The sequence below is a fragment of the Eleutherodactylus coqui genome, chromosome 3 (genome assembly GCF_035609145.1).
Source record: "Eleutherodactylus coqui strain aEleCoq1 chromosome 3, aEleCoq1.hap1, whole genome shotgun sequence".
Lineage (NCBI taxonomy): Eukaryota > Metazoa > Chordata > Amphibia > Anura > Eleutherodactylidae > Eleutherodactylus > Eleutherodactylus coqui.
Window position 1 is genome coordinate 268104195 of NC_089839.1, and position 13919 is coordinate 268118113.

At 41.9% G+C, this 13919-nt stretch overlaps 1 protein-coding gene and 1 pseudogene across 1 annotated transcript in view; both read left to right on the plus strand.

Annotated features, from left to right (window-relative positions):
• The window catches only part of LOC136621722 (uncharacterized), a 186607-nt gene that overhangs the window by 125152 nt on the left and 47536 nt on the right, over positions 1–13919 (plus strand). The gene's annotated exons all lie outside the window — the stretch shown is intronic.
• LOC136622059 (5S ribosomal RNA) lies at positions 8569–8685 on the plus strand (annotated as a pseudogene).

Consider the following 13919-nt stretch of genomic DNA (forward strand, 5'->3'; position numbering starts at 1 on the left):
AACAGTCTTTAAGGGCCTGGCCAGCTTTATGGCTCCCCACCAAGACTGTGTCACCGGTCCCCAGTCAAGGCTGAGTTGGCGGAAGCACTGTAAAAGGATGGTGAGGGAGTACGTAGCCGATCGCACGACCGTCCTCGTGACGCCTCTGCCCCCTACAACTACTGGGTGTCGAAGCTGGACACGTGGCCTGAACTCGCGCTGTATGCCCTGGAGGTGCTTGCTTGTCCTGCAGCTAGCGTCTTGTCAGAGAGTGTGTTTAGTGTGGCTGGGGGAATCATCACGGATAAGCGTACCCACCTGTCAACCGACAGTGCCGACAGGCTTACACTCATCAAGATGAACAAAGCCTGGATTTCACCAGACTTCTCTTCTCCACCAGCGGACAGCAGCGATACCTAAACAATACGTAGGCTGCACCCGCGGATGGAAGCATCGTTCTCTATCACCATCCAAAACGGGGACCTTTTTGCTTCATGAATCTGTGTATAATATTCCTCCTCCTCCTCCTGCTCCTCCTCCTGAAACCTCACATAATCACGCCGAACGGGCAATTTTTCTTAGGCCCACAAGGCTCAGTCATATAATTTTTCTAAACAATTTTTATACGTTTCAATGCTCATTAAAGCGTTGAAACTTTCACCTCAACCAATTTTTATTTTAACTGGGCTGCCTCCAGGCCTAGTTACCAATTAAGCCACATTAACCAAAGCGATTAATGGGTTTCACCTGCCCTCTTGGTTGGGCATGGGCAATTTTTCTGAGGTACATTAGTACTGTTGGTACACCAATTTTTGGGGGCCCTCGCCTACAGTGTAATCAAATTACAGCTGACGTTACATCAGCTGTGTTGGGCACTGCAATGGGATATATTTATGTACCGCCGGTGGGTTCCAGGGAGCCACCCATGCTGTGGGTCCACACGGAGTTGTAACTGCATGTGTCTACTTCTAAAGAACCCCAGTCTGACTGGGGAATGCAGTGTGGGCCGAAGCCCACCTGCATTAAACATGACATTACCTCAGCTGTGATGGGCAATGCAATGGGATATATTTATGTACCGCCGGTGGCTTCCTGGCACCCACCCATGCTGTGGGTCCACAGGGAGTTGTAACTGCATGTGTCCATTTCTAAAGAACCCCAGTCTGACTGGGGCATGCAGTGTGGGCCGAAGCCCACCTGCATTAAACATGACATTACCTCCGCTATGCTGGGCACTGCAATGGGATATATTTATGTACCGCCGGTTGGTTCCAGGGAGCCACCCATGCTGTGGGTCCACAGGGAGTTGTAACTGCATGTGTCCACTCCTAAAGAACCCCAGTCTGACTGGGGCATGCAGTGTGGGCCGAAGCCCACCTGCATTAAACATGACATTACCTCAGCTGTGATGGGCAATGCACTGGGATATATTTATGTACCGCCGGTGGCTTCCTGGCACCCACCCATGCTGTCGGTCCACAGGGACTTCACAATAGGGAGTTGTACCTGCCTGTGTCTATGAATTAAAAACCCCGGTCAGGTTGGGGCATGCAGTGTGGGCCGAAGCCCACCTGCATTTAATCTGACGTTAGCTCTGCTGTCCAGGGCACTGCAATGGGATACATTTATGTACATAGTAACATAGTATGTAAGGCCGAATGAAGACATTGTCCATCTAGTCCAGCCTGTCTATCCTACTGTGTTGATCCAGAGGAAGGCAAAAAAAAAACCAAAGCCAGAAGCCAATTAGCCCTTTTGGGGGAAAAATTCCTTCCTGACTCCCTAATGGCAATCAGACTGTTCCCTGGATCAACCCCTAATAGTTCCTACCTGCCTATATACCAGGATTGACACTTAACCTAATATTTATATCCTGTAATATCCTTCTCCAGAAAGACATCAAGTCCCCTTTTAAACTCCTCTATGGATTTTGCCATCACCACTTCCTCCGGTAGAGAGTTCCACAGTCTAACTGCTCTTACAGTAAAGAACCCCTTTCTGTGTTGGTGATGAAACCTACTTTCCTCTAATCGTAGTGGATGTCCTCTTGTTACCGTCGTGGTCCTGGGTGTAAACAGATCGCGGGAGAGATCCATGTGTTGTCCCCTCATGTACTTATACATGGTTATTTGGTCGCCTCTTAACCTTCTTTTTTCTAGAGTAAATAGTCCCAATTTGGATAGCCTCTCGGGGTATTCCAGTCCCGTCATTCCATGTATTAGTTTAGTTGCCCTTCTTTGAACCCCCTCAAGCACTGTGACATCTTTCCTGAGCACCGGTGTCCAGAATTGTACGCAGTGTTCCATGTGAGGTCTGACAAGTGCCTTATATAATGGAAGGATAATGTTCTCGTCCTTCGCCCCTATACCTCTTTTGATGCACCCCTACAGCCGGTGGGTTCCAGGGAGCCACCCATGCTGGGGGTGCACACGGAATTCCCATTGCGGAGTTGTACCTGCCTGTGACTATTTATAAAAAAACGCGGTCTGACTGGGGCATGCAGACACCTTGACAGAATGAATAGTGTGTGGCACATAGGTTCCCCATTGCTATGCCCACGTGTGCAGCTCCAGATGGAGGTGGCACAGGATTGGATTTCTCATTGCTTCTGTACAGCATTGTGGGCTATCGCCCCGCCCCTTTTAAAGAGGGTCGCTGCATGGCCGTGCCTGCGGTTCCTCCTCATGGCAGACGCACTTATAAATAGACATGAGGGTGGCGTGGCATGAGGGCAGCTGAAGGCTGCGCAGGGACAGTTTGGTGTGCGCTGTGGACACTGGGTCGTGCGGGGGTGGGGGGGCAGCATGTAACCCAGGAGAAGTGGCAGCGGAGTGTCATGCAGGCAGTGATTGTGCTTTGTTGGAGGTAGTGTGGTGCTTAGCTAAGGTATGCATTGCTAATGAGGGCTTTTCAGAAGTAAAAGTTGTTGGGAGGGGGGGGCCCATTCTTGCCGCTATTGTGGCTTAATAGTGGGACCTGTGAACTTGAGATGCAGCCCAACATGTAGCCCCTCGCCTGCCCTATCCGTTGCTGTGTTGTTCCCATCACTTTCTTGAATTGCCTAGATTTTCACAAATGAAAACCTTAGCGAGCATCGGCGAAATACAAAAATGCTCGGGTCGCCCATTGACTTCAATGGGATTCGTTACTCGAAACGAACCCTCGAGCATCGCGAAAACTTCGTCTCGAGTAACGAGCACCCGAGCATTTTGGTGCTCGCTCATCTCTACTATCTATCTATCTATCTATCTATCTATCTATCTATCTATCTATCTATCTATCTATCTATCTAAAGACGAAAGCCCTCACTGACTCACTGACTCGCCAAAAGTTCTCCAACTTCCCGATGTCGTAGAAACATGAAATTTGGCACACGCATAGATTATCTCCAAAATAGGAAAAGTAATTGGGTCCCAACTCGATTATTCAATTCTAGCGCAAAAGAATTGGCGTCGAAATTTTACATACGTAATCTAAATCTGTCACTTTCCAATGTCATAGAAACTTAAAATTTGGCACGAGCATTGATTATGTCATAAATGGGAAAAGTTAATGGGTCCCAATACGATTATTCAATTCTATGCGCAAAAGAATTAGCGTCCAAATTTTACGTACGGAATCTAATTATCTCACTTTCCGGTGTCATAGAAACGTGAAATTTGGCACGAGCATTGATTATGTCATAAATAGGAAAAGCTAATGGGTCCCAATACGATTATTCAATTCTATGCGCAAAAGAATTAGCGTCCAAATTTTACGTACGGAATCTAATTATCTCACTTTCCGGTGTCATAGAAACGTGAAATTTGGCACGAGCATTGATTATGTCATAAATAGGAAAAGTTCGTAGGTCCCAACTCGATTATTCAATTCTAGCGCAAAAGAATTGGCGTCGAAATTTTACGTGCGGAATGTAATTTTTTCACTTTCTGGTGTCATAGAAACGTGAAATTTGGCACGAGCATTGATTATGTCATAAATAGGAAAAGCTAATGGGTCCCAACTCCATTATTCAATTCTATGCGCAAAAGAATTAGCGTCCAAATTTTACGTGCAGAATGTAATTTTTTCACTTTCCGGTGTCATAGAAACAGGAAATTTGGCATGAGCATTGATTATGTCATAAATAGGAAAAGCTAATGGGTCCCAACTCGATTATTCAATATTATGCGCAAAAGAATTAGCGTCCAAATTTTACATACGGAATCTAATTTTCCACTTTCCGGTGTCATAGAAACGTGAAATTTGGCACGAGCATTGATTATGTCATAAATAGGAAAAGTTAATAGGTCCCAACTCGATTATTCAATTCTAGCGCAAAAAAATTGGCGTCGAAATTTTACGTGTGGAATGTAATTTTTTTCACTTTCCGGTGTCATAGAAAACGGTAAATTTGACACGAGCATTGATTATGTCATAAATAGGAAAAGCTAATGGGTCCCAACTCGATTATTCAATACTAGCGCAAAAGAATTGGTGTCGAAATTTTACGTGCGGAATGTAATTTTTTCACTTTCCGGTGTCATAGAAACGGGAAATTTGGCACGAGCATTGATTATGTCATGAATAGGAAACGCTAATAGGTCCCAACTCGATTATTCAATTCTATGCACAAAAGAATTAGCGTCCAAATTTTACGTGTGGAATGTAATTTTCTCACTTTCCGGTGTCATAGAAACAGGAAATTTGGCACAAGCATTGATTATGTCATAAATAGGAAAAGCTAATGGGTCCCAACTCAATTATTCAATTCTATGCGCAAAAGAATTAGCGTCCAAATTTTACGTACGGAATGTAATTTCTTCACTTTCCGGTGTCATAGAAACAGGAAATTTGGCACGAGCATTCATTATGTCATAAATAGGAAAATCTAATGGGTCCCAACTCCATTATTCAATTCTATGCGCAAAAGAATTAGCGTCCAAATTTTACGTACATAATCTAAATCTCTCACTTCCCAATGTGATAGAAACATGAAATTTGGCACGGGCATTGATTATGTCATAAATAGGAAACGTTAATAGGTCCCAACTCGATTATTCAATTCTAGCACAAAAGAATTGGTGTCGAAATTTTACGTGCGGAATGTAATTTTTTACTTTCCGGTGTCATAGAAACGTGAAATTTGGCACGAGCATTGATTATGTCATAAATAGGAAAAGCTAATGGGTCCCAACTTGATTATTCAATTCTATGCACAAAAGAATTAGCGTCCAAATTTTATGTACAGAATGTAATTTTTTCACTTTCCGGTGTCATAGAAACGGGAAATTTGGCATGATTATTGATTATGTCATAAATAGGAAAAGCTAATGGGTCCCAACTCGATTATTCAATTCTAAGCGCAACACAATTAGTGTCCAAATTTTATGTACGTAATCAAATACTCTCACTTCCTGATGTCATTTTATATGAAGGAAGAGGGAGAGAGAGAGGGCTCCCCCCTGTTCCCCGCTGCTGCCGCCCACGCCGCCGCGCCTCTCCCCGCCCCCCGGCGCCCCCCGAATCTTTACGCGCGAACACTGAAGTCCTCGGAAAAGCCGGTGTTCGGGTGCGTAAGTACTCGTTAAGAACACGTTCGCTCATCACTAGTCCCAACTCGATTATTCAATTCTATGCGCAAAAGAATTAGCATCCAAATTTATGTGCGGAATGTAATTTCTTCACTTTCCGGTGTCATAGAAACGTGAAATTTGGCACGAGCATTGATTATGTCATAAATAGGAAAAGCTAATGGGTCCCAACTCGATTATTCAATTCTAGCGCAAAAGAATTGGCGTCGAAATTTTACGTGCGGAATGTAATTTTTTCACTTTCCAGTGTCATAGAAACGGGAAATTTGGCACGAGCATTGATTATGTCATAAATAGGAAAAGCTAATGGGTCACAACACCATTATTCAATTCTATGCGCAAAAGAATTAGCGTCCAAATTTTACGTACATAATCTAAATCTCTCACTTCCCAATGTCATGGAAACATGAAATTTGGCACAAGCATTGATGGTGTCATAAATATGAAAAGTTAATGGGTCCCAACTCGATTATTCAATTCTAAGTGCAAAAGAATTAATGTCCAAATTTTATGCATGTAATCTAATTCTCTCACTTCCTGATGTCCTTTTATATCAAGGAAGCGTCGCATGGTTACCTCCACGTGGTGTTTTCTGGGTAACGCAGAGAACTATGCAAAATGGTGAACATATCTTTTTCCTCAGTATCTCTAAAGTAACCACGACTTCATAAGATTTTCCATGTGAACACCAGATAAACACCAGTACCAAATTAACTCGGGCGAAGCCTGGTATATCAGCTAGTCTATCTCATATTTATCTATCTATCTCTCTGTGGTGGAAGTCCAGTATTCCTATATTATGGATCGGTGGGCTTTGGCAGTAGACAGTTGTCAATTGAACATTCTGTATACATATTTCTATCTTGCTACAAATATAATGTCTTGCTACAAGTTATGCAATAGGTACTTCCGCTTATATGAAATATCTGTTTTATAAAACTCTGCTGACAAAGATTGAATTTAGCAATTTAGCCCGTAACCAACATGTATAAATATATGTGACTGTCCAGCTGCATGCACTAATACGGAACTAGGAATCAGACATGGACAACCGCAGAAATTTCCCCAGCGACTTTACTGGAAACGTATGCAAATAACATGGGAGGTTTGTGCAATTTATAGTTCATGATGTAACATCCAATCATATCGAAGGAACCCCACGTGGCTCCAAGACAACCCACTCATTTCATCCACCACCTGATGGCCAATCACAGATGACCGGAGGATGGAAGAATTGCAAGATGCTTATCCAATAATTAAACAATACGTTGTATGCATGTAATTTTTGACCTGCCCAGATGGGCGGATTTGTTAAACTCTTAAAATAGGCTACACGCCGATCATTAAAGTAGAATTGAGGAAGCTATGCTGAACATCGTGTCAGTGTGGGAACTTCTTATGCGCATTATCAATTCAGAATTAATATGGAGGGCTGTAAACATTCCAAATTGAGTAAGGCGTGGTTCCGCAAAGGAAGGTTCCTCGTCAGTTGGTGGCCCGTACGGGGAGTGATCGATAGGTTCCATAGAATTCGGACAGAAGACACGGACATATGCGACCTTGGACTTGGTGGGCCCAAAATATCATCAGAACACGGTGAGATAAATTAATTATCTATACCTGTGTGGCTAAGTTCAGACTCGCCTATGTGCCGTGCCAGGCCGAATTATTTGGATCCGCACGACGACAGGTACTTCTTTAAGTCTCGATCACTCGATAAGAACCTGTCATAAGATATAAAGGAATGTTTACATGCCTGTCGTTTTGAGAGTACTGGTCGGTTGGCAAGGTCAGTGAATTGCTTTAAGGGAGAGGAAGTCCCCGCAGGGGCCCCTTGCTCGGTTCAGGTTTGGTGTCTAAAACCTTAGAGTCAGGGGGACCTGACAGGGTAGTTTGACTAGGAGGTCTTGCTCGGTTCAGGTTTGGTGTCTAAAACCTTAGAGTCAGGAAACGGTCAAACGTCTGGACAGGCACCTCTGCTCCGGTAAAGTCTGGTAAAAGATCTAGGACAGGGGGGCTACCAGACAGTATCCCGAGGGGCAGTTTAGACTAAGCCAGCCGTACTGGTGCTCCGTCTAATTGTCTGTCTATTTGTGTGTGTCCACAAATATTTGTTTATTGTTTAAATGTCCACGAGTAGATCCCTCCGTCTGAGGGTAGATTGATAAACTGTGTAGCGACAGAAATGCTAGAGACTCTAGGGCGGGGCATACTGTGTCCGGCGTCTGAGGAGACTTCTGTAATCATAAATCTGGCAGCCATGATTGAAATTGAAAGGCAGCAAACAATGTACCAAGGTTAATTCTTACACCCTCCAGGAAAGTGTGGAAGGGGTGGAGAGTCAAGTTATCATTGATTAATCAAGCAATCTTTCTGTGTGTCCTACCTATATAAAGTTAGTGTGCTTGTCTGTTGTGTAGAGCTAATCCTGAGTTGTTATATAGGAATAGTTTGTTTGTTGGTCATATAGAATTAGTATCAGTAACTGTAGGAAGGGATTGTTAGCAATGAGAATGCATTGGCTGGGTTATAGCCAAGATAATGCACCGTACACAGCGGCGCGCTGTGGGTTTGGACTTTATAGGTTAGGTTGCATTATTGGATCCCTTCTAGTAAATGACAGACTACTAAACTATATTGCTTTCGAATTGTTAAACGTTAATAATAGCATAGAAGCATAGGCTTGTGCCCGTAAGTGTGTTTGGAGAAAGGAAAAAAAAGGGCTGCTAACTACATTTAAAAAGAGGAAGTGGAACTCTTAATAGAAGCGGAGCAATTCCTGTGCTGTAATAAATAACTACTGTTGGATGTTAAAACTACTGCGGATGGCTTGTTATGTAACCTAATCCTTCAGACAAATACATCCGTCATACAAATGTAAAAAGTTGTATGCCACGCACATCCTGAGGGGGCTTTTAAGAATACAGACTGCGTAGCCCACCAAATCCCAATACACCGTGCCCACAAGAAAATACGTCTATGTTTGCCAAGTCCCCAATAGGTGTTTAGTCCCCAATATTGCACACACCACCCTGAACACGCCCGATCTCGTCTGATCTCGGAAGCTAAGCAGGGTCGGGCCTGGTTAGTACTTGGATGGGAGACCGCCTGGGAATACCAGGTGCTGGGATACATGCCACAGTAGCTGAATTTGGGGAATGATTTTCTTGTTAATTTTGTCATAGGCCTCTCCAAGGAATTGTTAGTAATGCATTCTGCAGTCTCTGCTTTTCCCCAGGTCCTACAGATGAGTGTCACAATCTAACACCAGGTGACAGGGTCTATGTGGAAAAGTTTAAGAGAGAAACCCTGTTTGAATGTCCCTACCAGATGTTGTTCACCACCCCAACTGCAGTCAAGCTCGAAGGAAAGCCCACTTGGATCCACACTCCGTACTGAAAAAAAAACTAATGATCCTGCATATCCTTTACATGCTATAATGTGGTACAATTCCTCTAACACACACCTTTGACTACTGTACACTAGCTCCCTGTTTCAGAACAAATTAATACAATAAAATGTGCAATATGAAGCCTACACTGAGGGTGAGAATCTAACACTACATCGTGGTAAGAGAGACGTTGACGCTCCAGGTGGTAACTTTGATCCACGTGTACACATAGATGTAATAGGAGTGCCAAGGGGGGAGCGAGATTAATTTAATTCTAGAGATCAGGTTAAAGCAGGTTTTGATTCCTCATTTGCTTTGTCACTGTTAATAATAATGTAGATTGGATGAATTATATCTCTTACAATCAGCAGAGGTTTGTAAACTACACCAGAGATGCGTTGCAAGGGTTAGCTAACCAGTTAGGGCCCACTGCATCCATGGCGTTCCAAAATAGAGTGACCGTGGATATGATTTTCGCAGAAAGAGGTGGGGTATGTAATTTCCTGTACGTGTATTCTCCCTTTAATGTGACCAATGTTTCCCTTGTTTGAAAAAGATGAAGAGCCAGTTCCGATAATGCCAACCAGGTACGTTACCAGAAGAATGGAGAAATGTACCAGTACTGCACCTACCTCAGTCTCATAAGATGGACTGTCAGTGGACTTCCCATTTGCCTAGGGAAAGTGCAGAAGACCTTAGGTTCCGGCGAGGGCACACCCTATGGGGTGTTAACTCGTACAGATAGAGGGTATGGATGCCCGGAAATAAGCCCAGGGAATCCATGGCCTCCTTCTGAGGTGAGGTAGGGATCCCTCCCCTTTTAGGAGTAGGGACTTACGGGCAGTGGGAAAACCCTGACGCAAGGGTGAGGGGAACTGGACGTGTTCACCATTAGGACTATCTCCAGGAGGGACATTGGTGTGGGTGAAGATTAAGGAGTCCCACGCCGTGCGTACCTGTGCACGCTATTAGTATTGTAACATTATGCTAGAGCGAGAAGAGAGGCTCCTGGTGATAGTGTTGATCTACACGTATACATTGACATCATAGGATAGCCAAGGGGGGTACCTGACACGTTTTAAAAATTAGAGACCAAGTTAAAACTAGATTCGAGTCCATTTTCCCGATCATTAGGGTAAATAAATGTTGACTGGATTAATTATGTTTATTATAATTAACAGCGGTTTATAAATTATACTAGAGACGCCTTATAGGGACTAGTCGACCAATAGAACCTACCTCGACTATGACTTTTCAAAATAGAATGGCACTAGGTACGATTTTAGCCAAAAAAGGGAGTGTCTGTAAGATGATAGGGGAGACATGTACCTACATTCCAGACAAAACGTGACCCACAGGTAAAAACGCAGTTGCCATTAAGAAGCTGACCGCACTAACTAAAAAGAGCAACCTTAGTCTGTTTTCCTCAGTTAGGTACCTAACAGGAGAAGGAAAAAATATAGAAAAATAAGTTTTGGAACATTGTGTATTTAGAACACTGTGATAGGGTTTTGCTAAGACTTTGCTTTATTTTATCTGCAGTGCACTCTGCTTATGTCCACACAACATGCCGGTGTTACAACGCCCCTGGTCCTGTTACCTTGCCGCCTCTGGAAAAGGGAAGTGGGAATAATCACCTTGTAGCTCTTTCCTTCCAGACTAATATATATGATAATGCACTTACTAATGAGACAGGGGTTCAGTCATATTGATCAGTAATTAGATAGTCCTGATTTTGCACTCTTGTTGATGAATCGAGGTAACGTCAAGAAGGCGGGGTTCTATACAAGTTATGCAGTGTTTACCTGAGATAGTAAAAGTCGCACCTCTCCTAACCTGATTATATTTGTCACCTTTATAGGAATCATTCTAATTTCTGTTTGTCGTTGCATACAGGGTATTCCGACCCTGATGACTGCCTGGTCCACCTGTCCCACTACGATGTCCAACAAAAAGCCCACTGTCAGCGCAACCGTCGTCATCATGGATCCAGAATGTGATGATGTCGAACCATCCTATACCCCCATGGCAGTAGTAGGCCTAGTCGTCTACAACGCAATGCGGGTCTAGGGTCAGCGGTGGGGGATTGGGGTGGGACGGAGCAGGGCGAGTTTAGTGAAACAGATAGTTTCAAGGGGGGTCTGTGGTGGAAGTCCAGTATTCCTATATTATGGATCGGTGGGCTTTGGCAGTAGACAGTTGTCAATTGAACATTCTGTATACATATTTCTATCTTGCTACAAATATAATGTCTTGCTACAAGTTATGCAATAGGTACTTCCGCTTATATGAAATATCTGTTTTATAAAACTCTGCTGACAAAGATTGAATTTAGCAATTTAGCCCGTAACCAACATGTATAAATATATGTGACTGTCCAGCTGCATGCACTAATACGGAACTAGGAATCAGACATGGACAACCGCAGAAATTTCCCCAGCGACTTTACTGGAAACGTATGCAAATAACATGGGAGGTTTGTGCAATTTATAGTTCATGATGTAACATCCAATCATATCGAAGGAACCCCACGTGGCTCCAAGACAACCCACTCATTTCATCCACCACCTGATGGCCAATCACAGATGACCGGAGGATGGAAGAATTGCAAGATGCTTATCCAATAATTAAACAATACGTTGTATGCATGTAATTTTTGACCTGCCCAGATGGGCGGATTTGTTAAACTCTTAAAATAGGCTACACGCCGATCATTAAAGTAGAATTGAGGAAGCTATGCTGAACATCGTGTCAGTGTGGGAACTTCTTATGCGCATTATCAATTCAGAATTAATATGGAGGGCTGTAAACATTCCAAATTGAGTAAGGCGTGGTTCCGCAAAGGAAGGTTCCTCGTCATCTCTATCTATCTCATATCTATCTATCTCATATCTATCTCTCTATCTATCTCATTTCTATCTCTCTATCTATCTCATATCTATCTATCTATCTCATATCTATCTATCTATCTATGTCATATCTATCTATCTATCTCTATCTAGCTACCTATGTCATATCTATCTATCTATCTATCTATCTATCCCATATCTATCTATCTATCTCTATCTATCTATCTACCTATGTCATATATATCTACCTATGTCATATCTATCTATCTACCTATGTCATATCTATCTATCTATCTATCTATTTATCTATCCCATATCTATCTATCTATCCCATATCTATCTATCTATCTATCTATATACTATATATCTATCTATATACTATGTATCTATCTATATACTATGTATCTATCTGCTATCTATCTATCTCATATCTATCTATCTATCTATCTGCTATCTATATACTATCTATCTATCTATATACTATCTATCTATCTATATACTATCTATCTATCTATCTATCTATCTATCTACTATGTATCTATCTGCTATCTATCTATATATACTATCTATCTATCTATCTATCTATCTATATATTATCTATCGATATAATATCTATCTATATACTATCTATCTGCTATCTATCTATCTAGCTATTTATCTATCTACTATCTATCCCATATCTATCTATATACTATTTATCTATCCCATATCTATCTATATACTATTTATCTATCCCATATCTATCTATATACTATCTATCTATCTATCCCATATCTATCTATATACTATCTATTCATCCATCTATCTATATACTATCTATCTGCTATCTATATACTATCTATCTGCTATCTGTATACTATCTATCTATATACTATCTATCTATCTGCTATCTATATACTATCTATCTATCCCATATTTATCTATATACTATCTATCTATCCCATATTTATCTATATACTATCTATCTAGCCCATATATATCTATATACTATCTATCTATTCATCCATCTATCTATATACTATCTATCTGCTATCTATATACCATCTATCTCATATGAGATAGATAGATAGTATATAGATAGATATGGGATAGATAGTATATAGATAGATAGATAGTGTATAGATAGATGGATGAATAGATAGATAGATAGATAGTATACAGATAGCAGATAGATAGTATATAGATAGATATGGGATAGATATATAGTATATAAATAGATATGGGATAGATAGATAGATAGATAGAATATAAATGGATATGAGATAGATATAGTATATAGATAGCAGATAGATAGTATATAGATAGATATGAGATAGATAGTATATAGATAGATATGAAATAGATAGTATATAGATAGATATGGGATAGATAGTATCTAGATAGATATGGGATAGATAAATAGTATATAGATAGATATGAGATAGATAGATAGACACGTGTTCAGAACACGCAGCTTGAAATTGTGGCATTTTTACCAGGATTTTGAGCAGCGTTTTTGAACACAGTTTACAGCGTCTGACAGCGCTTTTTAATGCTCCCCCCAATCGTTGTGAGGAGGTGTGTTAAAAACCACGACAACGCAAAAATAGAACAGACAGCTCTCGAAAATCACAGCGTTAGAAACACCGTATTCGAGCGCAGGTTTAAGTAAGCTCATTAAAATCTCTGGGAGTGTTGTACCGTGGTTAGTACGGCACTCAGGACACCGCGCTAATAGCAGTAAAAAGCAGTGCTTGTGAGAGTGGCCTGCGGGGCTACAAAGAAATGTTCATGTGCAGGAAATGTGTCCTGTTTGGAAAAATTACGCCAAGGGGGAGATCATGTATGCAGCACGATCTAGATATGGGAACGGGGGAGTGTGGGGTGGAGGCTCAAGGGGGGGCCCAGAGCTGAACTTTTGCACCCGGGCCCCTGAGCCCTTAGGTACGCCCCTGGTTCATGCTGACCAAGGTTCAGGCCGCATGAGTCTGATGACAGAATTCCATTAAAATATGGATGCATCAGTACTGCATCCATTCTTGTATCCACATGTGCATTCAATGCTACTATTTTCTATTGGGCAAAAACAACTAGAAATAATAATGAAAGCAGACGCTGATGCAATACTCATGGAATACTGAGAAAATA